This window comes from Mustelus asterias, chromosome 11 (assembly GCF_964213995.1).
Source record: "Mustelus asterias chromosome 11, sMusAst1.hap1.1, whole genome shotgun sequence".
Classification (NCBI taxonomy): Eukaryota; Metazoa; Chordata; class Chondrichthyes; order Carcharhiniformes; family Triakidae; genus Mustelus; species Mustelus asterias.
In genome coordinates, this window is record NC_135811.1 from 4,675,166 (window position 1) to 4,702,570 (window position 27,405).

The 27,405-nt window shown below is 48.1% G+C and overlaps 1 protein-coding gene across 1 annotated transcript in view; it reads left to right on the forward strand.

Annotated features, from left to right (window-relative positions):
- The window catches only part of LOC144500866 (A-type potassium channel modulatory protein KCNIP2-like), a 150,399-nt gene that overhangs the window by 107,642 nt on the left and 15,352 nt on the right, over positions 1-27,405 (forward strand). The window lies entirely within an intron of this gene.

Consider the following 27,405-nt stretch of genomic DNA (forward strand, 5'->3'; position numbering starts at 1 on the left):
AGGGCTTGGGTGGAATCCTTTGTCAAAGAGTCAGTACAGACTGAATGGGCCGAATGGCCTCTTTCTGCAATGTAGGGATTCTATGATTATTTTTCCGCCTGGATCAGTGTCTGAGAAAAATTGGCTTTAATTCCTGGAGAATCGCGGAGGGGTTCGAGGACAATCCTGGGGGTTAGCAGTGTGACATGATGGAGATGACTTAAAGGGCCCCTCCCTTCCCAGTGGCTGATCATAGCGAGTACAATCTGTCTCTCGGTGAACCTCGGGCTAAGGGAAAGGAGGAAGATGAGATTCCAATCCTGAGAAAACCGGGACGCTGATGGGATCAGGTTTGGCTGCGACGCCCCCCCATGGTCAAAAAGCTCAGGACCTCTTCACCTCCGGGGATCACAGACAAAGAGCGGGGATTGGGGGGGCTGAGATAGCTGAGTGCGGGCAGCTGCGTGTGGGACAGACACTCAGGAAAACAGGGAAGCAAAACGTAAGAATGAAAGGGAGGGTTTTTTGGGAGTGATCGCTTTCGTGTTAGTTTTAAAATTAGACATAAACTAAAATATTAATAAATTCCATGATAGGAACTCGTGATTCAGATGATGCAGCAGCTTAATTTCAGTCAATTAGATCTCTGGCAATTTCATCACTGATCTAACTGGGGAAGAGATTTTATTAATTAGTGAATTAAAGTTCCAACTCCTGAACTCAAATACGAGAAAATTGCCAAACAAACTGGCATGCAGAGTGCAGGAACTAACAGGACGCTGCCTGGTCACACAGGACTCATTACTGCCTTGGTTCAATACATTTAATTTAACCCTTCATCTCCTACTCCCAAAGCAAAAAGATCCTCAATTCTGACTAACATAGAACATAGAACATTACAGCGCAGTACAGGCCCTTCGGCCTTCGATGTTGCACCGACCAGTGAAACCAATCTAAAGCCAATCTAACCTACACTATTCCAATATCATCCATATGTTTATCCAATAACCACTTAAATGCCCTTAATGTTGACAAGTCCACTGCTGCTACAGGCAGGGCATTCCACGCCCTTACTACTCTCTGAGTGAAGAACCTACCTCTGACATCTGTCCTATATCTATCACCCCTCAATTTAAAGCTATGTCCCCTCGTGCTAGCTATTACCATCCGAGGAAAAAGGCTCTCACTATCCACCCTATCTAATCCTCTGATCATCTTGTATGCCTCTATTAAGTCACCTCTTAACCTTCTTCTCTCTAACGAAAACAACCTCAAGCCCCTCAGCCTTTCCTCATAAGACCTTCCCACCATACCAGGCAACATCCTGGTAAATCTCCTCTGCACCCTTTCCAATGCTTCCACATCCTTCCTATAATGCGGCGACCAGAACTGTACGCAATACTCCAAGTGTGGCCGCACCAGAGTTTTGTACAGCTGCAACACGACCTCCTGGCTCCGAAACTCAATCCCTCTACCAATAAAAGCTAACACTCCGTGCGCCTTCTTAACAACCCTATCAACCTGGGTAACAACTTTCAGGGATCTATGCACATGGACACCGAAATCTCTCTGCTCATCCACACTACCAAGTATCTTACCATTAGCCCAGTACTCTGTAATCCTGTTACTCCTTCCAAAGTGAATCACCTCACACTTTTCCGCATTGAACTCCATTTGCCACCTCTCAGCCCAGCTCTGCAGCTTATCTATGTCCCTCTGTAACCTGCAACAACCTTCCGCACTGTCCACAACTCCACCGACTTTAGTGTCATCCACAAATTTACTAACCCATCCTTCTACGCCCTCATCCAGGTCATTTATAAAAATGACAAACAGCAGTGGCCCCAAAACAGATCCTTGCAGTACACCACTAGTAACTGAACTACAGAATGAACATTTCCCATCAACCACCACCCTCTGTCTTCTTACAGCTAGCTAATTCCTGATCCAAACCGCTAAATCACCCTCAATCCCATGCCTCCGTATCTTCTGCAATAGCTTACCATGGGGAACCTTATCAAACACTTTACTGAAATCCATATACACCACATCAACTGCTCTACCCTCATCCACCCCTTTGGTCACCTTCTCAAAGAACTCAATAAGGTTTGTGAGGCACGACCTACCCTTCACAAAACCGTGTTGACTATCCCTAATCAAATTATTCCTTTCTAGATGATTATAAATCCTATCTCTTATAATCCTTTCCAAAACTTTGCCCACAACAGAAGACTCACTGGTCTATAATTACCAGGGTTGTCTCTACTCCCCTTCTTGAACAAGGGGACAACATTTGCTATCCTCCAGTCTTCTGGCACTATTCCTGTAGACAATGACGACATAAAGATCAAAGCCAAAGGCTCTGCAATCTCCTCCCTAGCCTCCCAGAGAATCCTAGGATAAATCCCATCTGGCCCAGGGGACTTATCTATTTTCACACTTTCCAGAATTGCTAACACCTCCTCCTTATTAACCTCAATCCCGTCTAGTCCAATAGCCTGTATCTCAGTATTCTCCTCGACAACATTGTCTTTTTCCTGCATGAATACTGACGAAAAATATTCATTTAGCGCCTCTCCTATCTCTTCAGGCTCCACGCACAACTTCCCACTACTGTCCTTGACTGGCCCTAATCTTACCCTAGTCATTCTTTTATTCCTGACATACCTATAGAAAGCTTTAGGGTTTTCCTTGATCCTACCTGCCAAAGACTTCTCATGTCCCCTCCTGGCTCTTCTTAACTCTCTCTTTAGGTCCTTCCTGGCTAACTTGTAACTCTCAAACGCCCTAACTGAGCCTTCATGTCTCATCTTTACATAAGTCTCCTTCTTCCTCTTCACAAGAGATTCAACGTCTTTTGTAAACCACGGTTCCCTCGCTTGACCACTTCCTCCCTGCCTGACATGTACATACTTATCAAGGACTTGCAGGAGCTGTTCCTTGAACAAGCTCCACATTTCAATTGTGCCCATCCCCTGCAGTTTCCTTCCACATCCTATGCACCCTAAATCTCGCCTAATCGCATCATAATTTCCTTTCCCCCAGCTATAACTCTTGCCCTTCGGTATATACCTATTCCTTTCCATCGCTAAAGTAAACGTAACCGAATTGTGGTCACTATCACCAAAGTGCTCACCTACCTCCAAATCTAACACTTGGTCTGGTTCATTACCCAGTACCAAATCCAATGTGGCCTCGCCTCTTGTTGGCCTATCTACATACTGTATCAGGAAACCCTCCTGCACACATTGGACAAAAACTGACCCCTCTAAAGTACTCGAACTATAGCTTTTCCAGTCAATATTTGCAAAGTTAAAGTCCCGCATAACAACTACCCTGTTACTTTCACTCCTATCCAGAATCACCTTTGCAATCCTTTCCTCTACATCTCTGGAACTTTTCGGAGGCCTATAGAAAACTCCCAACAGGGTGACCTCTCCTTTCCTGTTTCTAACCTCAGCCCATACTACCTCAGTAGACGAGTCCTCATCAAACGTCCTTTCTGCCACCGTAATACTGTCCTTGACTAACAATGCCACACCTCCACCTCTTTTACCACCTTCCCTGCTCTTACTGAAACATCTAAACCCCGGAACCTGTAACAACCATTCCTGTCCCTGCTCTATCCATGTCTCCGAGATGGCCACAACATCGAAGTCCCAGGTACCAACCCATGCTGCAAGCTCACCCACCTTATTCCGGATGCTCCTGGCGTTGAAGTATACACACTTCAAACCGCCTTCCTGCCTGCCGGTACACTCCCGCAACCTTGAAACCTCATCCATGACCTCACTACTCTCAACCTCCTGTACACTGGATCTACAATTCAGGTTCCCATCCCCCTGCTGAATTAGTTTAAACCCTCCCGAAGAGCATTAGCAAATTTCCCCCCCAAGGATATTGGTACCCCTCTGGTTCAGGTGTAGACCATCCCGTTTGTAGAGGTCCCACCCACCCCAGAAAGAGCCCCAATTATCCAGTTGTCTGAATCCCTCCCTCCTGCTCCATCCCTATAGCCACGTGTTGAATTGCTCTCTCTCCCTATTCCTCTCCTCACTATCACGTGGCACGGGTAACAAACCAGAGATAACAACTCTGTTTATTCTAGCCCTAAGCTTCCACCCTAACTCCCTGAATTTCTGCCTTACATCCCCACCCCTTTTCCGACGTATGTCTTGGGTGCCTCTGTGAACCATGACTTGGGGCTGGTCCCCCTCCCCCTTAAGGATCCCGAAAACATGATCCAAGACATCACGGACCCTGGCACCTGGAGGCAACACACCAGCCGCGAGTTCCTCTCGTTCCCACAGAATCTCCTGTCTATCCCCCTAACTATGGAGTCCCCAATAACTAATGTTCTACTCCTCTCCCCTCTTCCCTTCTGAGCAACAAGGACAGACTCTGTCTGTCATCAAACATCAACATCTAACATCAAACACCTGGGGGGTGGAATAAAGGGGGAGGGTGGGGGGGGGGGGGTAGGGAGGAGGGTAAGGGGAGACAGGGGGAGGGTGAGGGGGGACAGGGGGAGGAGGGTAGGGTATGTTCTTCAGCCTACAGGACGTTCTGGTCCTGCTAAATATGAACTCCCCTCCATGGTGGGTTGCCCGGTAGGGGGGGTGATGAACGGGCCACGCAGAGCGCTGTAGACATCGGTTGATTCAGTAGAAACTTCGAGAAGGGAATTGGATAAATACTTGAAGGGGAAAATATTTGGAGCGCTGCAAGAGAAAGGGTAGGGCATGGAATATAAAGACCTATTATCCAATCACTCCCCTCAGTCCTCCTTCCCTCCCTCCCTCAGTCCTCCCTCAATCTGCCCTCCATCGGTTCTCCCTTCCTCCCTTGGTCTGCCCTCCTTCCATTAGTCATTCCTCCCTCCCTCAGTCCTCCCTCACTCAATCTTCCTGCCTCCCTCCTCCCTCCTTCAGTCTTCCCTCCCTCCCTCCTAAGACTAATCATAATGTCACGAGTTAATTCCTCTGCCATTCCAGTCCTTTCCAACCCATGCGACTGGCCCTGGGAATTGTTTAATTTAATCTAATTCAATTTAATTATTTATTAGAGTCACAAGTAGGTTTACATTAACACTGCAGTAAAGTTACTGTGAAAATCCCCTAGTCGCCACACTCCGGCACCTGTTCAGCTCACTGAGGGAGAATTTAGCATGGCCAATGCACCTAACCAGCACATCTTTCAGACTGTGGGAGGAAACCGGAGCACCCGGAGGAAACCCACGCAGACACGGGGAGAATGTGCAGACTCCGCACAGACAGTGACCCAAGCTGGGAATTGAGCCCGGGCCTCTGGCGCTGTGAGGCAGCAGTGCTAACCACTGTGCCACCGTGCCACCCATTGTGCCACTGTCCAGACCAGGAACAGAATGACAGGGCCTTTAAGCAATAGCAATTGTTTCTAAGCGACAGTTTAGATTTTATTCGTTGATTACAAAGATATTGGGATTTGGGGATGAAAAGGCTGGATGACTAACACTCAAATCAAATAATAGAACAGAGCTCACCGTCCCATTGGCCACGGAAGGCAGGGTGTTGCAATTTTGGAAGTGTTGGCCAACCAATGGCATGGGGGTGTGGGGGGTGGTCAGGGCAGTGGGAAGGGGGGAGGTCACGTCACAAAATCTCCAGGAATGTTTCCAACCGGAATTGGTGACCGAAGCTCTGGCCTGGCTTTTCTCGGTGAGGTGAGGGGAGGGGAAGATGAGTTGGTTTCCCGGGCTTGCTCTGAATCCAAAAGCCTTTCCCCATCATTTCCCGGCTTTGTGCTTTCTCGCTGTCTCAAACTTCCCTCTCTGCATGCCGTCGATAGTCTTCAATGTGGTGCTGTCTTGTCCGGATTAACAGAGCAGATTTCTGTATTAAAGGGAAACATTGTGAAGATTGGAAAAAATGGAAAGCAATCGCAACTTGTCGTTAAAGTAGCTGGTTACCGAGTGCTGCGTGCGTTTGATAGCTTTTCTCCATCACTCCCCATTCAATGTGTTTCCAGCATTCCCTCTGGGTATTCCACTTTAAGCTGAACTCCAACCGCACTCGAGAACTTTCACACTGATGCTGCCAATCTGTGAAGACTTGCTTTTGATTTTTTTTTTCTCATCTGCATCCTCCTTACTCAATTATCACTCACAGCACTATCACTGGCACCCCACGCCCAGACACCCCACCCTTCAGGAAGCTTGGTGCAGGACATGCCCCGTCTACATCAACGGGGATGAAGTGGAAATGATCGAGAGCTTCAAGTTTCTGGGTGTCCAGATCACCAACAACCTGTCCCATTCCCCCCATGCCGACATCATAGTTTAGAAAGCCCCCCAACGCTTCTACTTTCACAGGAAGCTAAGGAAATTCGGTATATCCACTACGACTCTCACTAATTGTTAGGATACTTGTGCCAGACTCCGATTTAACGACTACAGCTCAGCCTTCAACACTATTACCGCACCAAAACTCATCGCCAAACTCCGTGGCCTGGGCCTCAGCTCCTCCCTCTGCGACTGGATCCTGAACTTCCTAATCCACAGACTGCAGTCGGTAAGGATGGGCAACAACGCCTCCTCCACAATCATCCTCAACACCGGTGCCCCACAAGGCTGTGTTCTCAGCCCCCTACTATACTCCTTATACACCTATGACTGTGTGGCCAAATTCCCCTCCAACCCGATTTTCATGTTTGCTGATGACACCACCATAGTGGGTCGGATCTCAAACAATGACGAGACAGAGTACAGGAATGAGATAGAGAATCTGGTGAACTGGTGCAGCGACAATAATCTCTCCCTCAATGTCAGTAAAACGAAGGAGATAATCATCGACTTCAAGAAGTGTAGTGGAGGACATGCCCCTGTCTACATCAATGGGGATGAAGTGGAAATGGTCGAGAGCTTCAGCTTTCTCGATGTCCAGATCACCAACAACCTGTCCTGATCCCTCCACACAGATGCTATAGTTAAGAAAGCCCCATCAACGCCACTACTTTCTCAGGAGCCAAAGGAAATTTGGCATGTCCGCGACGACTCTCACCAACTTTTACAGATGCACGATAGAAAGCATTCTTTCTGGTTGTGTCACAGCTTGGTATGGCTCCTGCTCTGCCCAAGACCGCAAGGAACTACAAAGGGTCGTGAACGAAGCCCAGTCCATCACTCAAACCAGCCTCCTATCCATTGACTCTGTCTACACTTCCCGCTGCCTCGGCAAAGCAGCCAGCGTAATCAAGGACCCCACACACCCCGGACATTCTCTCTTCCATCTTCTTGCGTCAGGATAAAAATACAAAAGTCTGAGGACACGTACCAACCGACTCAAGAACAGCTTCTTCCCTGCTGCTGTCAGACTTTTGAATGGACCTACCTCGTATTAAGTTGATCTTTCTCTACACCCTAGCTATGACTGTAATACTCCATTCTGCACTCTCTCCTTACCTTCTCTATGAACGGTATGCTTTGTCTGTATAGCGCACAAGGGACAATATTTTTCACAGTATACTAATACATGTGACAATAATAAATCAAATCAAACCCCCGGCGCTCCCAACTTAAAGAATGGCCAGTTACTGCAGTACCACAGGTAGCCTCTAAGAGGTGCCCACGAGCTGCAGATACTTTAAAAAGTGGAAGTGGGTGAAATTCTTCCTGCTTTTGTGCAGGGACTAACGCCGGGTTCGAGGGGTGCAGAGTGACCATTCTTGATCACTGTGATTCTTCCACATCACCTCTTGTATTTATAGAACAATTGGAATCAAATATGAATAAAGATTATTTATTATTAGTGTCACAAGTAGGCTTACATTAACACTGCAACGAAGTTACTGTGAAAATCCCCTAGTCGCCATACTCCGGTGCTTGTTCAGGTACACCGAGGGGGAAATTTAGCATGGCCAATGTACCCTAACCAGCATGTCTTTCGGACTGTGTGAGGAAACGGAGCACCTGGAGGAAACCCACACAGACATGGGGAGAACGTGTAGACTCCACACAGACAGTGACCCAAGCCAGGAATCGAACCCGGGTCCCTGGCGCTGTGAGGCAGCAGTGCTACCCACTGTGCCACCGTGCCGCACACACAAATTGGCATTTGAATGAACTATAACCAATAAATATGCCAATAATTTACATTTCCCCTTCCAAAATTTCTTGTTCCTCTGGATTGAATCCTCCCCTCCCTGCCCGGCCTTGCTCAATTCTTCCTGAGTTCTCTGTCTGCAGAGTGGCTCAGTGGTTAGCATTGCTGCCTCACAGCTCCAGGGACACTGATTCAATTCCCAGCTTGGGTCACTGTCTGTGCGGAGTCTGCACGTTCTCCCCATGTCTGTGTGGGTTTCCTCCGGGCGCTCCAGTTTCCTCCCACAGTCCGAAAGACGTGCTGGTTAGATGCATTGGCCGTGCTAAATTCTCCCTCAGTGCACCCGAACAGGCGTCGGAGTGTGACAACTGGGGGATTTTCACACCAACTTCATTGCAGTGTTAATATAAGCCTACTTCTGACACTAATAAATATACTTTAAAAAAACTTTGTCTGAAGACAACTCGTTGGTGGTGATTGGCTGCCTGATGACAGCACCTTGGTGATGATTGGCTGCCTGAAGACAATTGCTTAGTGATGATTGGCTGGTTGAAGACAGCACCTTGAAGATGATTGGCTGCCTGAAGACAGTTGCTTGGAGATAATTGGCTGGCTGAAGACAGCACCTTGGTGATGATTGGCTGGTTGAAGACAGCACCTTGAAGATGATTGGCTGACTGAAGACAGCTGCTTGGAGATTAATGGCTGATTGAAGACAGCACCTTGAAGATGATTGGCTGACTGAAGACAGCTGCTTGGAGATAATTGGCTGGTTGAAGATAGCACCTTGGAGATGATTGGCTGCCTGAAGACAGTTGCTTGGGGATAATTGGCTGGCTGAAGACAGCACCTTGGTGATGATTGGCTGGTTGAAGACAGCACCTTGAAGATGATTGGCTGACTGAAGACAGCTGCTTGGAGATAATTGGCTGATTGAAGACAGCACCTTGAAGATGATTGGCTGACTGAAGACAGCTGCTTGGAGATAATTGGCTGGTTGAAGATAGCACCTTGGAGATGATTGGCTGACTGAAGTAAGCTGCTTGATGATTGGTTGATCTTTGGCAATGAGACATGGGGCAGGGTGAGGAGGCAAGGCACTCAGTGACCCTCAGCTGGAGCAGGACTTCAACCCTGTGCCTTGTGAGCGAACAGAGTTTCCAGCCTCCCTGTTCAATTCACCCTCGCAGGCCCTAACTGAGAGTCCCAGTGTTAAACATGTTGGTTCCACTACGCAACATCCCAATAACAGAAAGATCTTTCCTTTCATTTCCCTCTTCACAGATTGCAGCTTTGGTGTTATTTTTAATTTAAAATTTGGACTTTTTCACCCAAACCTGAGAGAATGTGGGGAAGGGGATTGTGGGCAGGAGTTCCTCAAGTCTGCTTTGGAAAAGGCTGTGAATCTTCGCTGGTCAATCTTTACACTGCAGTCACCACAGTTTGTACATCACCAACACCCATTGCCACATGCCTCACACAGCAGGGGTTCTGTTGCAACACTATTGTCCTTTGGGATACGTTGGACTGACAGGTCATTGATCAAACGTAGAGGGATCTTCTGCACAAACAAATATTGACTGTTTATCACCGACTGGAGTGTTGTTTGCATTCTGAGCAGCTCACTGTCACTCACTGAGGGAAGCAGCCAGAGAAGCAGATTCCCTCCCAGGACAGATACAGCACGGGGTTAGATACAGAGTAAAGCTCCCTCTACACTGTCCCCATCAAACACTCCCAGGACAGGTACAGCACGGGGTTAGATACAGAGTAAAGCTCCCTCTACACTGTCCCCATCAAACACTGTAAGAAGTTTAACAACACCAGGTTAAAGTCCAACAGGTTTATTTGGTAGCAAAAGCCACACAAGCTTTCGAGGCTCTGAGCCCCTTCTTTAACCTGGTGTTGTTAAACTTCTTACTGTGTTTACCCCAGTCCAACGCCGGCATCTCCACATCATGCCCATCAAACACTCCCAGGACAGGTACAACACGGGGTTAGATACAGAGTAAAGCTCCCTGTACACTGTCCCCCCATCACACACTCCCAGGACAGGTACAGCACAGGGTTAGATACAGAGTAAAGCTCCCTCTACACTGTCCCCATCAAACACTCCCAGGACAGGTACAGCACGGGGTTAGATACAGAGTAAAGCTCCCTCTACACTGTCCCCATCAAACACTGTAAGAAGTCTCACAACACCAGGTTCAAGTCCAACAGGTTTATTTGGTGGCAAATACCATAAGCTTTCGGAGCGCTGCTCCTTCGTCAGATGGAGTGGAAATCTGCTCTCAAACAGTGCAAACAGACACAAAATCAAGTTACAGAATACTGATTAGAATGCGAATCCCTAAAACCAGCCAGGTCTTAAAGGTACAGACAATGTGGGTGGAGGGAGCATCTAACCCCTAAACACAGGTTAAAGAGATGTGTATTGTCTCCAGACAGAACAGCTAGTGAGATTCTGCAAGTCCAGGAGGCAAGCTGTGGGGGTTACTGATAATGTGACATAAATCCAACATCCGGTTTAGACCGTCCTCATGTGTGCGGAACTTGGCTATCAGTTTCTGCTCAGCGACTCTGCGCTGTCGTGTGTCGTGAAGGCCGCCTTGGAGAACGCTTACCTGAAGATCCAAGGCTGAATGCCTGTGACTGCTGAAGTGCTCCCCCACAGGAAGAGAACAGTCTTGCCTGGTGATTGTCGAGCGGTGTCCATTCATCCGTTGTCGTAGCGTCTGCATGGTTTTCCCCAATGTACCATGCCTCAGGACATCCTTTCCTGCAGCGTATCAGGTAGACAACATTGGCCAAGTTGCAAGAGTAGGTACCGTGTACCTGGTAGATTGTGTTCTCACGTGAGATGATGGCATCCATGTCGATGATCCAGCACGTCTTGCAGAGGTTGCTGTGGCAGGGTTGTGTGGTATCGTGGTCACCGTTCTCCTGAAGGCTGGGTAGTTTGCTGCGGACAATGGTCTGTTTGAGGTTGTGCGGTTGTTTGCAGGCAAGAAGTGGGGGTGTGGGGATGGCCTTGGCGAGATGTTCGTCTTCATTAATGACATGTTGAAGGCTCTGGAGGAGATGCCGTAGCTTCTCCGCTCCGGGGAAGTACTGGACGACGAAGGGTACTCTGTCCACCGTGTCCCGTGTTTGTCTTCTGAGGAGGTCGGTGCGGTTTTTCGCTGTGGCGCGCCGGAACTGTTGATCGATGAGTCGAGCGCCATATCCTGTTCTTATGAGGGCATCTTTCAGCGTCTGGAGGTGTCTGTTGCGATCCTCCTCATCCGAGCAGATCCTGTGTATTCGGAGGGCTTGTCCGTAGGGGATGGCTTCTTTAACGTGATTCGGGTGGAAGCTGGAGAAGTGGAGCATCGTGAGGTTATCCGTGGGCTTGCGGTACAGTGAGGTACTGAGGTGACCGTCCTTAATGGAGATGCGTGTGTCCAAGAATGCAACCGATTCCGGAGAGTAGTCTATGGTGAGTCTGATGGTGGGATGGAACTTGTTGATGTCATCATAGAGTTGTTTCACTGATTGTTCACCATGAGTCCAAAGGAAGAAAATATCATCGATGTATCTAGTGTATAGCATCGGTTGAAGGTCCTGTGCGGTGAAGAAGTCTTGTTCGAACCTGTGCATGAACCTGGGCACACGCATCTCCATTAAGGATGGTCACCTCAGCACCTCACTGTACCGCAAGCCCACGGATAACCTCACGATGCTCCACTTCTCCAGCTTCCACCCTAAACACGTTAAAGAAGCCATCCCCTACGGACAAGCCCTCCGAATACACAGGATCTGCTCGGATGAGGAGGATCGCAACAGACACCTCCAGACGCTGAAAGATGCCCTCATAAGAACAGGATATGGCGCTCGACTCATCGATCAACAGTTCCGATGCGGCACAGCGAAAAACCGCACCGACCTCCTCAGAAGACAAACACAGGACACGGTGGACAGAGTACCCTTCGTCGTCCAGTACTTCCCCGGAGCGGAGAAGCTACGGCATCTCCTCTGGAGCCTTCAACATGTCATTGATGAAGCCGAACATCTCGCCAAGGCCATCCCCACACCCCCACTTCTTGCCTTCAAACAACCACGCAACCTCAAACAGACCATTGTCCACAGCAAACTACCCAGCCTTCAGGAGAACAGTGACCGCGACACCACACAACCCTGCCACAGCAACCTCTGCAAGACGTGCCGGATCATCGACACGGATGCCATCATCTCACGTGAGAACACCATCTACCAGGTACACGGTACCTACTCTTGCAACTCGGCCAACATTGTCTACCTGATATGCTGCAGGAAAGGATGTCCCGAGGCATGGTACATTGGGGAAACCATGCAGACGCTGCGACAACGGATGAATGAACACCACTCGACAATCACCAGGCAAGACTGTTCTCTTCCTGTGGGGGAGCACTTCAGCAGTCACGGGCATTCAGCCTTGGATCTTCAGGTAAGCGTCCTCCAAGGCGGCCTTCACGACACACGACAGCGCAGAGTCGCTGAGCTGAAACTGATAGCCAAGTTCCGCACACATGTGGAAGGCCTAAACCGGGATGTTGGATTTATGTCACATTATCAGTAACCCCCACAGCTTTCCCCCTGATCTTGCAGAATCTCATGAGCTGTTCTGTCTGGAGACAATACACATCTCTTTAACCTGTGTTTAATGCTCCCTCCACCCACATTGTCTGTACCTTTAAGACCTGGCTGGCTTTAGGGATTTGCATTCTAATCAGTATTCTGTAACTTGATTTTGTGTCTGTTTGCACTGTTTGAGAGCAGATTTCCACTCCATCTGACGAAGGAGCAGCGCTCTGAAAGCTTATGGTACTTGCTACCAAATAAACCTGTTGGACTTTAACCTGGTGTTGTGAGGCTTCTTACTGTGTTCACCGCAGTCCAACGCCGGCATCTCCACATCATGACTCCCATCAAACACTCCCAGGACAGATACAGCATGGGGTTAGATACAGAGAAAAGCTCCCTCTACACTGTCCCCATCAAACACTCCCAGGACAGATACAGCATGGGGTTAGATACAGAGAAAAGCTCCCTCTACACTGTCCCCATCAAACACTCCCAGGACAGGTACAGCACGGGGTTAGATAAAGAGAAAAGCTCCCTCTACACTGTCCCCATCAAACACTCCCAGGACAGGTACAGAACGGGGTTAGATACAGAGTAAAGCTCCCTCTACACTGTCCCCATCAAACACTCCCAGGACAGGTACAGCATGGGGTTAGATACAGAGTAAAGCTCCCTCTACACTGTCCTCCATCAAACACTCCCAGGACAGGTACAGCACGGGGTTAGAAACAGAGTAAAGCTCCCTCTACACTGTCCCCTTCAAACACTCCCAGGACAGGTACAGCACGGGGTTAGATACAGAGTAAAGCTCCCTCTACACTGTCCCCCATCAAACACTCCCAGGATGATACTGCACGGGGTTAGATACAGAGTAAAGCTCCCTCTACACTGTCCCCTTCAAACACTCCCAGGACAGGTACAGCACGGGTTAGATACAGAGTAAAGCTCCCTCTACACTGTCCCCATCAAACACTCCCAGGACAGGTACAGCATGGGGTTAGAGACAGAGTAAAGCTCCCTCTACACTGTCCCCATCAAACACTCCCAGGACAGGTACAGCACGGGGTTAGATACAGAGTAAAGCTCCCTCTGCATTCACAGAATAGTAGAAAATTGGCACTCTGAACTCCACTACACTGCTGGGGCTGGTGTTCAACTGTAATTTCCAAACTGAGGTTGACAGATGTTTGCAAATTGAGATTATTAACGGGTAGCTCAGTGGAATAGGAAGCTGATCAGTCCTGATTTATCTGAATGGCAGAACAGGCTAAGAGGGTTGAATGGCCTTCTTCCATTCCAAATTGCTAGCTTGCTAACAAGACACTGGGAGATGGCTGGATCTCAGCTGCTCCAGTTTATTTGAACTCTGAGGGCAGTGGAGCTGTGTCCTGGGTTAGACAGTGATTCCAACACACAAATGGTCACAATTTAGAAAGAGTGGGTGATCTCAGTGTGGTGACAATGTGCACAATGACTAAGCAGCTGTTAAATGTCTCCCCCTGGGGGATTGTGGACACATTCAGGCTCATCATTGGAACTGAGAAGTAAAAATAGGTCCATACAACTTCATAGCAGCACAGTCGGAGGGAGTGTGGGTCACCGGAAAAAGGGGGGATGTTGAGAGCTCAGCTGATTGAAGCAGGGCATGATGGGACTGTGCAGAACAAGAAGATCCCAGAATGGATCATCAGTTTATGCTCAGCATTATCTATCCCGACCTCCTTCGATTAAGGAGAGAAGTGAGATCTGCCAAAGCTCTTGCTACAAAGGCATCCTCTCAATGTTTCCCCCTACTATCACTCGCCTTCCCGGAAAATGGCCACACACCATCACATAACAAGGGAAAGAAAGGGACTTGACCATGAAGCCCTATGCTGTCGAATAGCCCAACCTATACTAACCATCCAGACTGACAAATAAAAGATGACCATTGATTGGAGGATAGTGTTCCCACTCCGCCCCCACGTCACCTACCCACACGCACACACACACACATAACTACATCTCCCCAACCAGGGACCAACCCCAGCAAGGAGTCATCACCCACAGGAGAGGACGGAGTGTTAAGGAGAAAAATCTGAATGAGTCAAATGTGGTAAAATGAAACAGGAAATGGGGATTTCCTCTTTAAAGACAAGTTGTGATGAGTGTTCCTTCAATTGTTGGGTGTCTGGGTCCGCTGGCTTTCAACTGCTCTTGGGTATTTTGTGTTTAATGAGTGAAAATTAACTTGTGTCTCATGACAAAGATTTTCCTTTCCTTTCACCCCCTCCCCAAACTGCAAAGGTTAAAAAGGCCTGTGACCCTGTGTACTGACAGCAACCACTTCACTGGCTGTTTCTGGGTAATGTCCTACTCAAGGTACCAGAGCCCCAGCGTGAGTTCAGTCGGGGCAATCTGTGCAATTGAGTTCCATGATTGTGGTCAGAGCTGCTTCCTTCCATGTGAATTCCCTCCCATGGCCTGCTCTTCCTGTTTGGTCCACCACAGCAATGATTTGGCTACAGGAGCAGGTCAGAGGCTGGGAATTCTGGGGTGGATAACTCATCCCCTGACTCCCCAAAGCCTGTCCACCATCTAGAAGGACGTAGTTGCGATGGGTGAGCGCAGCTTCAATACCAGCGAAGAGGATCAACGTAATCCCGGACAAAGTAGCCCATTTCATCCACCACCTTAAACATTCACTCCCTCCACCACTCGTGGCACAGTAACTGCCTGTGTACCATCTACAAGATGCACTGCAGCGACTCACCAAGGCTTCTTCAACAGCACCTTCCAAACCCAGCAGCCTGCTCCAGGCCTGGGAAAGAATCAGTCACTCCTTTGCCCATCTAGAGTAGGCAGCCAAAGGAGTGAGACAACTAGTCAGTCTGATTGAGATGCTTATTTATAAATTAAAGTCCCTCTCTCCTCCAAACACCACCTTCCCCTCCCCCCACTACCCCCACCCCCCCGCACTACCATCCCCTCCCCCAGCTGTGCGCAACACCCCACCCCCTCCCACACACACCCCAACACCCATGCCCTCGTAACCCCACCCCACCCCCGTGCCTGGCTTACTATCCAGCTCCCAAACATCACACCCAGAGACAGAACAGCCAATGAGCAAATGGGGAAGCAAAGCTTGTTCATTCATCTCAGTCTGAAATCTCCCTCCAGCTTCCCATTGGCCAAAACCATTCACAACCTATTGCTGAATTTGCCCAATCAGAGCAGCGACCCTAGGGGCAGAGGTCATGGGTCAGCGGCTAAACTTCCTGAATGGAACATGGAAGTGAGCAATGCCACCTCCACTGGTACCAAGACAAAAGCCAACATCACCCCGCAAGAGTGGTTCCAATATCTGCTGCTACCCCCCCAGAGATAAATCCCAGGGTGCTTTGAAAGCCAGTGGACAAGTTATTTCCCCACTATTCAGCAAACAAAATCGCACAAAAAATTGAAATTTCTGTTTTACTAAAAGAAATTGAGGGGGGGGGGGATTAATTTTCTTTTTTCCGTTAGTTTTTGGTTAATTTTCTTGTTATTTTTTTTGATGACTTTTAGGCAACCAGCCACGTCACAGCACAAAAGCACTAAGGCAGCGTTTCCTGAAAATCTTACCTTGCTGTCGGCCTAGGCTGATCCCCTCACTCAGTGAATGCAAGTGAAACCTTCTATGCACCTTCTTCTTGTGAAATCTTTGTGTAAAATGATGATGCCGTTGTGTTTATACTGCTCTTGATTCGCTTTGTGCACTCTTGCCCCCATGTCATGGACACCCCTGGGCTATCGGTGCACAGAGTGTCTATTGGCCTAGCTGTGTCAGCCAATCAGCTGTTGGTGGGGTAGGTCTTACGGCAGAAAACAGTCTAATTAACAGCAAACAAAATCTGTGCGCTCAGAAAACAAGGTGTATTTTTACAAAGAGCACTCAACGAAACAGTCTACAGAATCTATTTACAATGAGTCTCGACAAATTACAGCCAACAGCCTACAGAATCTATTTGCAAAGTCTCTGTGAACAGAATCCATGGCCGGAACTGAAGAGGGTCTCCCAATAAATGCAGAGTGATCTCTCCAGACAGGACGCAGTGAGTGGAGGATAGTTATTTAATACAAATTACAAAATTAATCCCAGTTACTTAGTGCAATGGGGTCTCAAGGTATGATATGTCAGAGGAAATATTCAATCACCTCCATTCTGGCTAAGAATAGTGGTGTCAATATATGCAATGATTCATGGGACCAGTTGTGTTGTGTTTGGTCTATTGACTTGAATTGACCAGAAGTTAATATTGTCACTGTATTGGCAGAGTCTACAACTCAGATGGGAACATTGTATATACTGTAGGCACTTAATCAGGCAGAGAACATTATTGAACTTGATTTGAGTGATTTATTATTGTCACATGTATTAGTGTACAATGAAAAGTATTTTTTCTTGCTCACTATGCAGACTAAGCATACCGTTCATAGAGAAGGAAACGAGAGAGTGCAGAATGTATGTTACAGTCATAGCGAGGGTGTAGAGAAAGATCAACTTAAAATGAGGCCCATTCAAAAGTGTGATGGCAGCAGGGAAGGAGCTGTTCTTGAGTCGGTTGGCACGTGACTCCCACATATCGGATATGGATTTACCCTCAAACAGCCACCCCTGTCTACGTTCCCTAGCTCCTGCCTAGTACTGTCGTAGTTAGCCTTCCCCCAGTTTAGTACTTTCACTCTGGGACTACTTCTATCCTTTTCTACAAGTATCTTGAAATTTATAGAATTGTGACCATTGTTCCCAAAATGGTCCCCCAATGAGATATCAATCACCTGTCCAGGCGTGTTTCCCAGAACCAGGTCTAAGATAGCCCCTTCCCGGGTAGGACTACCTACATAATGCCTCAGGAAGCACTGTTGGACACACTGAACAAACTCTGCCCCGTCCAAGCCCCGGCACTAAAAGAAGCCCAGTCTATGGGCCCGATTTTACCATTGCATCGCGCCCATTTCCGGGTGCGAAAACGTGGTAAAGTCGGGTGTGAGGCCATTAACGCGATCCGCGCCCACGTCCGCGCAGATGGTCACTTTACCGAAACCCGGGAATGGCCGCGATCCGATTCGCACCCAAAACGGGCGCAATGGCGATTTAAATGCATTTGCATGCATTTAAATTGAATTAATGAACTGCCCGCCCAACTTTATCAGCATTTCTCCCTTTACCACCGCGTTGGCCAATCCGGAAGCGCTCCGTAATGGACCTGCTGAATAAAAGTCTGAATCGGGAGCTCCAGCTGCTGAAGAGCGAGTTCAGAGCTTCCAACGGTTCCCTGACTCAGATCGGTGGTGGGGGGGAGGGGGGGAGGAGGGAGGCGGGTCAGATCATTCTCTGGTTGGGGGGGGGGGAGAGAGTGAGGCCAGATCGTTGTCTGGTGAGAGGTGGGGGGGGGGGGGGGGGTGGGGAGGGAGGAGGAGGCGGGTCAGATGTTCCTCGGGGGGGGGGGGGGGGCGGTGAGGCCAGACCATTCTCTGAAGGGGGATGAGTGAGGCCAGATCGTTGTCTGGGGGGGGGGGGCGGGGGAGGAGGGAGGCGGGTAAGATGTATCTCTGGTGGGGGGAAGAGGCGCGATCGCTCACTGGTGGGGGGGGTGTCAGATGGATCTCTGGTTGGGGGCGCGGAGGGGCAGGGGGGTCCGCTGCCACTCTGTGGGTGATCGGTGAGGGGGGAGGGGGGCAGGAGTGGCAATCGGTCTGGGTAGTGGGGGGGGTGGATAAGGGGGGCAGTGATATGTGTGGGTAGTGGGGGGGCGGATAAGAGGGACAGTGATGTGTGTGGGTAGTGGAGGGGGGGTGGATAAGGGGGACAGCGACGGGGCCATCGCTCCCGCTTTTCGCTCGGGAGCGATCTGACATGGGCGCGCTTTTTCAAATTGTTTTTCTAACTGCGCCTGTACAGTTCAGAGCTCCGATCGTTTCGGCCGCGCTAAGCCCCGCCCACAGCGCGAATGGGACTGGTGATTTTTTTTTCAGGCTGAGTGCGTATGGGGGCGGCTGAAAGCAGATTTCTAAGTCGGATCTACATTACGCCCAGATTCAGCACTTAGAATGAAAATGGTAAAATCAGCCCCTATGTTGGAGAAGTTCAAATCACCCATCACGACAACCCTGTTGGTTTTACATCTTCCCATAATCTGCTGACATATCAGTTCCTCCACCTCCGCTGGCTGTTGGGAGGTCTGTAGTACAACCCCAACAGTGTGATTGCACCGCTCCTGTTCCTGAGTTCTACCCATATGGCCTCACTGCATGAGCCAACCAAGGTGTCCTCCCTCTGCATAGCTGTGACATTCTCCCTAATCAGTAAAGCAACACCCCCACCTCTTTTGTCACCCTCTCTATCCCGCCTGAGGTATCTAAATCCTGGACATAATCATCCAGAAGATAGTCACCATGGATGACTCTGTCCTTCATTTTACTGACATTGAGCAAGAGATTATTGTTGCCGCACCAGTTCACCACATTCTCTATCTCTTTCCTGTACTCCGTCTCATCATTGAGATCCGACCCACTACAGTGATGTCATCAGCAAAGGTGGAGTCACCACCACTGGTGGTGTTATCTCTAAGGCGGAGTCACAGGTAGATAGGGCAGTGAAGAAGGCCTTTGGCATGCTGGCCTTCATCAGTCAGGGCATTGAGTAAAGACTTTGGGAAGTTCTGTTGCAGTTGTACAGGACGTTGGTGAGGCCGCACCTGGAGTATTGTGTTCAGTTTTGGTCGTCTTGCTATAGGAAAGATATTATTAAACTGGAGAGAGTGCAGAAGAGATTTACAAGGAAGTTGCCGGGACTCAAGGGACTGAGTTATGTGGAGAGATTGGATAGGCTAGGACTTTTTTCTTTGGAGCGTAGTAGACTGAGGGGTGATCTTATAGAGGTGTATAAGATTGTGGGAGGCATGGATAGGGTAAATGCACTGTCTTTTTCCCAGAGTTAGGGAATCGAGAACTAAAGGCATAGGTTTAAGTTAAGAGGGGAAAGAATTAATGGGAACCTGAGGAGCAACGTTTTTACACAGAGGGTGGTACGTCCATGGAATGAGTTGTCAGGGGAAGTGGTTGAGGCAAAGGCGTTGAAACATTTAAAAGGCATTTGGACAGATACATGGATAGGAAAGGCATAGAGGGATATGGGCCAAAAGCAGGCAAATGGGATTAGCGTAGATGGGTGTTTTGGTCGCCATGGACCAGTTTGTGCCAAAGGGCCTGTCTCCGTGCCGTAGATTCTATGATTAAAAAAAACTTGAAAAGAGAGAAGAATCCAAGTATCGGGACGTTGAGGTGGAGTGGTGTGGTGCTTATCCTATTCCTCCAGAGGCCTGGACTAATAATCCAGTTTGGATGTGAGTTCAAATCCCACCACTGGGCAGTTTATGAATTCAAATTCAGTTAAAAGGAAAATTGGAATGAACACAGAAAATGCTGGGAATCACTTAGCGGGTCAGGTAGCATCAGCGGGAAGATAACATTTCTGATCGATGAACTTTTATCAGAAATAAAACACCCAATATCAGTAAAAGGGACCATGAAACCATCAATTATCATCAAAGTGCGCACTGGTTCCCTAGTTTCTGAAAGGAAAGAGTATAAAGGAAGCCTACTCCCTGACCCTTTTGGGTTCTATGTGATTCCAGACCTGACGGTGATGTGGTTTTGGCCCCTGATCGCCCTCTGAAGTGGCCAAACTGTTGTATCAGATCACTTCCTCAAGATTCGATCAGTCCCATCATGGGGATCGCCAGATGGGCAATAAACGCCTGAAGTGTCAATGGCACCCACAGCCCCAGGACGAAATCTTCAGAAATTAAGAAGAAAGGATAGAAAAGTTGGGGATAAAGGAAGCCAAAGAGTTCCAGCCACAAGGAGAATCAAGTTCGACAATAATTTACGGAGGAGAGTTGAGCGGGGTCGAGAGGCAACTGGTTGAATTCTGAGATGCTTTATAAATATAAAATGCCTTTGTGTATTTCCTTGGAATTTGATTTCTGTAATCACATGGATCGTTAGTGTGTCTCTAGAGATAATGAGCTTGCTGCGGTTTTCTGAAATTCCTTTCTTATTATTCATTCGTGGGACATGGGCGTCACCGGCTGGTCAGGATTTATTGCCCATCCCTAGTTGCCCTTGAGAAGGTGGCCATAGCCAGTCATGGCTTCAATCAGTGCAAATCTTTTGTCAATTATATATTTTTTAAAGAAAAGTAATTTTATTAAGTAGCTTGAATGATACAGAAATATATATTTTCTCTCACGTCTCCTTGGCCTGACTGTTATGATTGAATTTATTATTATTCTCGACACAGAATAATTTGCACTGTGAGTGACTGTTTCTCCCTATAACAGTATCAGTGTGAACTGGGATATGTGACAGTTTAAGATATGCAGCTAAAAATAGCGTGTGGATGGAGGAGAGTGTAACATATGTGGTGCCCCCTCCTTCAGGCTGTGCTGCTAACTCTCTGTGCTCTCTGTAATCTGCCAATTGTTCTCTCCTATCTCGTATTCTCCATCTGGCTCCCAGTCGCCTGCTCTCAGCAGCTGGTGCTGTCAATTCCCCAGGAGGTTTCCTGCCCTCTGTCATGCCCAAGACTCGGAAAATTCAATCTGTCATCATTTGCTAATGGGCAACAGAAGTCTGGCTCCTTGGATTTAACTCATGGCAGTTTCGCCTTTCCCCTTTCTATCTGCACTCCTACTCTCCTCTCTCCTCATCCTTCATTCCCCATGCTACCAGCTCACCCGTGTCCCCTCTCCTTCCTTCCCCTCCCCATCATCTCTGAGTATCTCCTCTCCCCCACACCTCCACCTTCCTTCCCCTCAGCATTTACCATTCCTTGGGCGGCACGGTGGCGAAGTGGTTAGTACTGCTGCCTCACAGCACCAGGGGCCCGGGTTCGATTCCCGGTTTGGGTCACATTCTCTCCATGTCTGCGTGAGTTTCGTCCGAGTGCTCCAGTTTCCTCCCACAGTCCAGAGATGTGTGGGTTAGGTGGATTGGCCATGCTTAATTGCCCCTTAGTGTCAGGGGCACTAGCTAGGGTAAATACATGGGGCTGTGGGGATAGGGCCTGGGTGGGATTGTGGTGGGTGCAGACTTGATGGGCCAAATGGCCTCCTTCTGCACTGTCTCCTTTGAGCTTCTCCCCTCCCCTCCTTGTCATCGCCTCCTGACACCCCCAGCCCTACCCCATCTCCCTCCTCTCTCTTTGCCCCACTTCCATATTCATCCTCCTCTGGGCTGTGTTAACGCACTCTGTCTATCGCCATCACTGGATTCGGCACTGTGCTGTGCCCTGCTGCCTGGGATCAATACCAGTGATTGAATCAGTGGCCCCCTGTGAAGGGTGCCGGATAAGACCGCTCTGATGGAGAGTATTCCTGCTCGGAATACCCGCCTGTACTCCCCTGTTGGGGCAGACAGTGGTTGAAACTCCAGCAAACAGCTGAGATGCGGATGTTTTTGGAGAAGACTGTGTGGTCAGATTTTCAGTTTATGTTCCGTCATTAGAACCCTGGAGATAGTCAAGAAGGAGAATTGGCTAATGTTTCTCTGCATCGCTGGATCAACAGTTGGATCTGTGGAAAGTTCACCTTGTGCCAGAGGAGGGGCTTTTCTGTAGAACAAGAGGAATCAAGCAGCCACTCAAATCTCTTCCATCACCCAATCAGGACAAAGCTAAACCCAATCTTGACATCATCTACTCTCCCCTTGGTGCGTAACCTCCAATCCTCTCACCGAACTGTTATAATCCAGGTCAGAAACTCCAAGGTATTTTATGAAGTCAACCTAGACCTGCTGGGTGGGATTTTATGGTCACGCTCAACCCGAAACCGGAAAATCCCTCCCGCAGTCAATGGACATTTCCATTATCCAACCCTTTCCAGCTCCGATTCCCATGGCGGGGAGGGCAGTGGAATTCCAGTGCATACGTTTTGCACTCTGAATTTGGCTAGGGTAAGTGAGAGATGTTTCACTTCAGGTATGATTCAAATGACCCACTAGGGAGCTTTTATCAAACAGAGTTTATTTAAGAATACAGTTAACATGTATAGAAAGGAAATTAACAATAATTATTGCCAATTACAAAGAGAAAAACAATCATGATATTGTATAAACCTTAACAACTAAATGCACCGTTCCAACCAAACAAACCCCATAATCAAACATCCTTTTTGGGATCAGCACAGGAAGCCTTTCTGCTCACATTTTGTTGTTGGGTTTTGCAGCTTTCTTGACACACACCCAGACAAGCTTGAAGTTAGAACAGCTTCCCAAAACCCCAGGGAGAGAGAGACAGAACACTGCATCCAGCCTGATGTCCAAATACCTTCTAACTAGCCAGCAGCCAAAACTGAAAGTAAAAGAATTATTGAGAGGGAAAAAGAACTGTCCCACGTGACCTATCCATCATTCGTTCTCCAACAATTCAAGGTCATAAAAATCCCGGACACAACATTAGGCCCTGAGTACAAATAAACAAAACCCCATTTAAACCATTTAAATAGCAATAAAAAAACAATTTCCTCCCACACTCCAAAGATGTGTGGGTTAGGTGGATTAGCCATGCTAAATTGCCCCTTAGTGTCAGGGGGACTAGCTAGGGTGAATGCATGGGGTTGTGGGCCTGCTTGAAATTGTGGTTCGTGCAGACTCGATGGGCCAAATGGTCTCCTTCTGCACTGTAGGATTCTATGATTCGATGAAAAGGACATCTAAGCCCTACCCATTTGGGACTGAGATTAGGACGAATTTCTTCACTCAAAGGGTAGCAAACCTGTGAAATACTTGACCACAGAAGGCCATGGAGGCCCAGTCACTGAATATATTCAAGAAAGAGATCGATAATGTTTTAGATTTTAATGGCATCAAGGTGTATGGGGAGAAAGAGGGAACATGGCATTGAGATAGAGGATCAGCCATGATTGGATTGAATGGTGGAGCAGGCTCGAAGGGCCGAATGGCCTCCTCCTGCTCCTAGTGTTGATGTTCCTCTGTTTCCTGGTTCATTCAGCTTTCTCAATCAGTCACTGGTTGATAACAATGACACCTTTCCGTTTTCCATTCACACTTGGTGCCTTTATTCTTTAACATCTGCCAAATGAAGGTATTTTTTCAGTTGTGTTGAAGGGTCATCAGAACTCTTGGCGGAGACGGGTTGAACTTCTGTGAGTTATCCTCTGGAGCAATCATGTGGTCTTTATCCAGTTGGTTTCCATGGCTACACAGTGCCCATCTCCCATGGTACCAATGAATATGAGAGGACTGTACCATGGCACCTGGCACTGAGCCATAGGCAGGATGGCTGGTATTGAGGGAAAGGAAGAGTTTATTTCCCTCAGCACCCCCGTCATTACAATGATGTGGGCAGCCCATGAGATCATTGATTTCCTTTCCTTTTTTTGCAATACTTTCACGAGATGTGGGCATTGCTGGCTGGCCAGCATTTATTGCCCATCTCTAATTGCCCTTGAGAAGGTGGTGGTAAGCTGTTTTCTTGAATTGCTGCAGTCCCTGTGGTGTAGGTACACTGTGATGTGGAGATGCCAGCGTTGGACTGGGGTAAGCTCAGTAAGAAGTCTCACAACACCAGGTTAAAGTCCAACAGGTTTATTTTGTAGCACAAACCACAAGCTTTCGGAGCGCTGCCCCTTCATCAGGGGAATGGTGAATCACCTGATGAAGGAGCAGCGCTCCGAAAGCATGGCGGCACGGTAGCACAGTGGTTAGCACTGCTGCTTCACAGCTCCAGGGTCCCGGGTTCGATGCTCGGGTCACTGTCTGTGTGGAGTTTGCACATTCTCCTCGTGTCTGCGTGGGTTTCCTCCGGGTGCTCCGGTTTCCTCCCACAGTCCAAAGATGTGCGGGTTAGGTTGATTGGCCAGGTTAAAAAAATTGCCCCTTAGAGTCCTGGCATGTGTAGGTTAGAGGGATTAGCGGGTAAAATATGTGGGGGTAGGGCCTGGGTGGGATTGTGGTCGGTGCAGACTCGATGGGCCGAATGGCCTCCTTCTGCACTGTAGGGTTTCTATGTTTCTATGTAATTCTTACTGTGTAGGTACATCCGCAGTGCTGTTAGGGAGGGAGTTCCAGGATTTTGACCCAGTGACAGTGAAGAAACAACCGATATATTTCCAAGTCAGGATGGTGAGTGACTTGGAGGAGAACTTGTAGGTGGTGGTGTTCCCATGAGACTGCTGCCCTTGTCCTTCTCGATGGTAGCGGTCATGGGTTTGGAAGGTGCTGTCTAAGGAGCCTTGGTGAATTGCTACAGTGGATTTTGTAGATAGTACACACTGCTGCTACTGAGCGTCAGTGGTGGAGGGAGTGGGTGTTTATGGATGTGGTGCCAATCAAGTGGGCTGCTTTGTCCTGGATGGTGTTGAACTTCTTGAGTCTTGTTGGAGCTGCACCCATCCAGGCAAATGGGGAGTATTCCATCACACTCCTGACTTGTGCCTTGTAGATGGTGGGGAGGCTTTGCCGAGTCAGGAGGTGAGTTACTCGCCTAAGAATTCCCAACTTCTGACCTGCTCTGGCAGTTAAGTTTCTGGTCAATGTTGACCCCTGCATGTTGATGGTGGGGAGGGCTGGGATTCGGTGATAATGTGGTGGAATGTCAAGGGGAGATGGTTAGACTCTGACACCATCACAACCTGTAGGTGCTGAAGAGGCTTTGGGTAGTCAGGACATAAGCTACTCGCTGCACAATGCCCTGAGCTGCCCCAACAGATACAGGCCTCCCAGTGATAGCCAATCCTTGGACACCAAGCTGGACTAGGCAGTCTTCCCATGCAAGAGCATCACCTCAGATCCTGATAGTGCCCTTGCTTGTGACACTTCACAGAATCACAAACTATTGCAGTGCAAGAGGAGGCTGTTCGGCCCATCAGTACCCTAACTGCTTTCCTCTCTTTTCCATGCCTGGACACGAAGGCTCATGTCACTGGGGCACTGGCTGAGATTGGTTGACTCATCAGGGGCCAGAGCTTAGATCTGGGATCTTTTGGGCCTTTAAATTGTGGAAAATCAATCAATCAATTGATCTACTGGGGAATCATCACTGCTTTTTAGTTAAGTTGTTGCAAATATAATTGTAAATAAATAGGCTATTTACCCAGTTGCCAACAGTTGTATGGTAAACCTCATAAGTGATGATGTTTTGCAGTTCCAATATTCTCACTCTCTTCTCCCCAAAGTTGTCAAGGGCACTCAGCAAACATCCTCTCTACTGCTGAGCCAGGGGTGGTTGTTCCAAGTATATCAGACAGTGAAGTAAATGTGAAGATTGTCACAGCTGTGCGATGATACAGAGGAGGTTTAATAGAATGATACCAGGGATGAGGGACCTCAGCTAATTTGGTGACTTTTGATTTGATTTGATTTATTATTGTCACATTTATTAGTACACAGTGAAAAGTATTGTTTCTTGCATGCTACACAGACAAAGCATACCGTTCATAGAGAAGGAAAGGAGAGAGTGCAGAATGTAGTGTTACAGTCATAGCTAGGGTGGAGAGAAAGATCAACTTAGAGGTAGGTCCATTCAAAAGTCTGATGGCAGCAGGGAAGAAGCTGTTCTTGAGTCGGTTGGTAAGTGACCTCAGACTTTTGTATCTTTTTCCCGATGGAAGAAGGTGGAATAGAGTATTTCCAGGGTGCGTGGGGCCCTTAATTATGCTGGCTGCTTTGCCGAGGCAGCGAGAAGTGTAGACAGTATCAATGGATGGGAGGCTGGTTTGCGTGATGGATTGGGCTACATTCACAACCATTTGTAGTTCCTTGCGGTCTTGGGCAGAGCAGGAGCCCAGACCATGCTGTGATACAACCAGAAAGAATGCTTTCTATGGTGCATCTGTAAAAGTTGGTGAGAGTCGTAGCTGACATGCCAAATTTCCTTAGTCTTCTGAGAAAGTAGAGGTGGGCTTTTTTAACGATAGTGTCGGCATGGGGGGGAACAGGACAGGTTATTGGTGATCTGGACACCTAAAAACTTGAAGGTCTCGACCATTTCTACTTTGTCTCTGTTGATGTAGACAGGGGCATGTCTTCCACTACGCTTCATTGGAGAAGCTGTGATTGTTGCCCTGAGAGCAGCGAAGATTGGGATGAGATTGAACTGAGGCGTTGAAAATCAGGAAGAGTTTTGATGGAGTAACTGAGGAGAAACTGTTGTCAATGGCAGCCGGCTCAGGAAGCAAAGGGTCACAGAGTGAAGGTCATTGGCAAATTACCCCAGGGAGATGAAGGGAATGTTTAAACAGTGAGTTATTGTGACCTGGAACACGCTGACTGAAAGGGCAGTGGAAGCAGATTCATCTTTCTAAAGGGAATCGGTGAAATATTTAAATGGGGGAAAAAATACAAGACTATAAGAGTGATTTCTGATTTGATTTGATTTATTATTGTCACATGGATTGGTATATAGTAAAAAGTATTGTTTCTTGCACACTATACAGACAAAAGCATACCGTTCATAGAGAAGGAAAGGAGAGAGTGCAGAATGTAGTGTTACACTCATAGCTAGAGTGTAGAGAAAGATCAACTTAATGCAAGGTAGGTCCATTCAAAAGTCTGACAGCAGCAGGGAAGAAGCTGTTCTTGAGTTTAAATGGGAAGCTTTACCAAAGAGCCTGTACAAATGGGCCAAATGGCCTCTTTCTGTGATGTATCATGTTATGATCCTAATACCTCACTTTCCAATTTAACCTGTGATTTTTTTCAT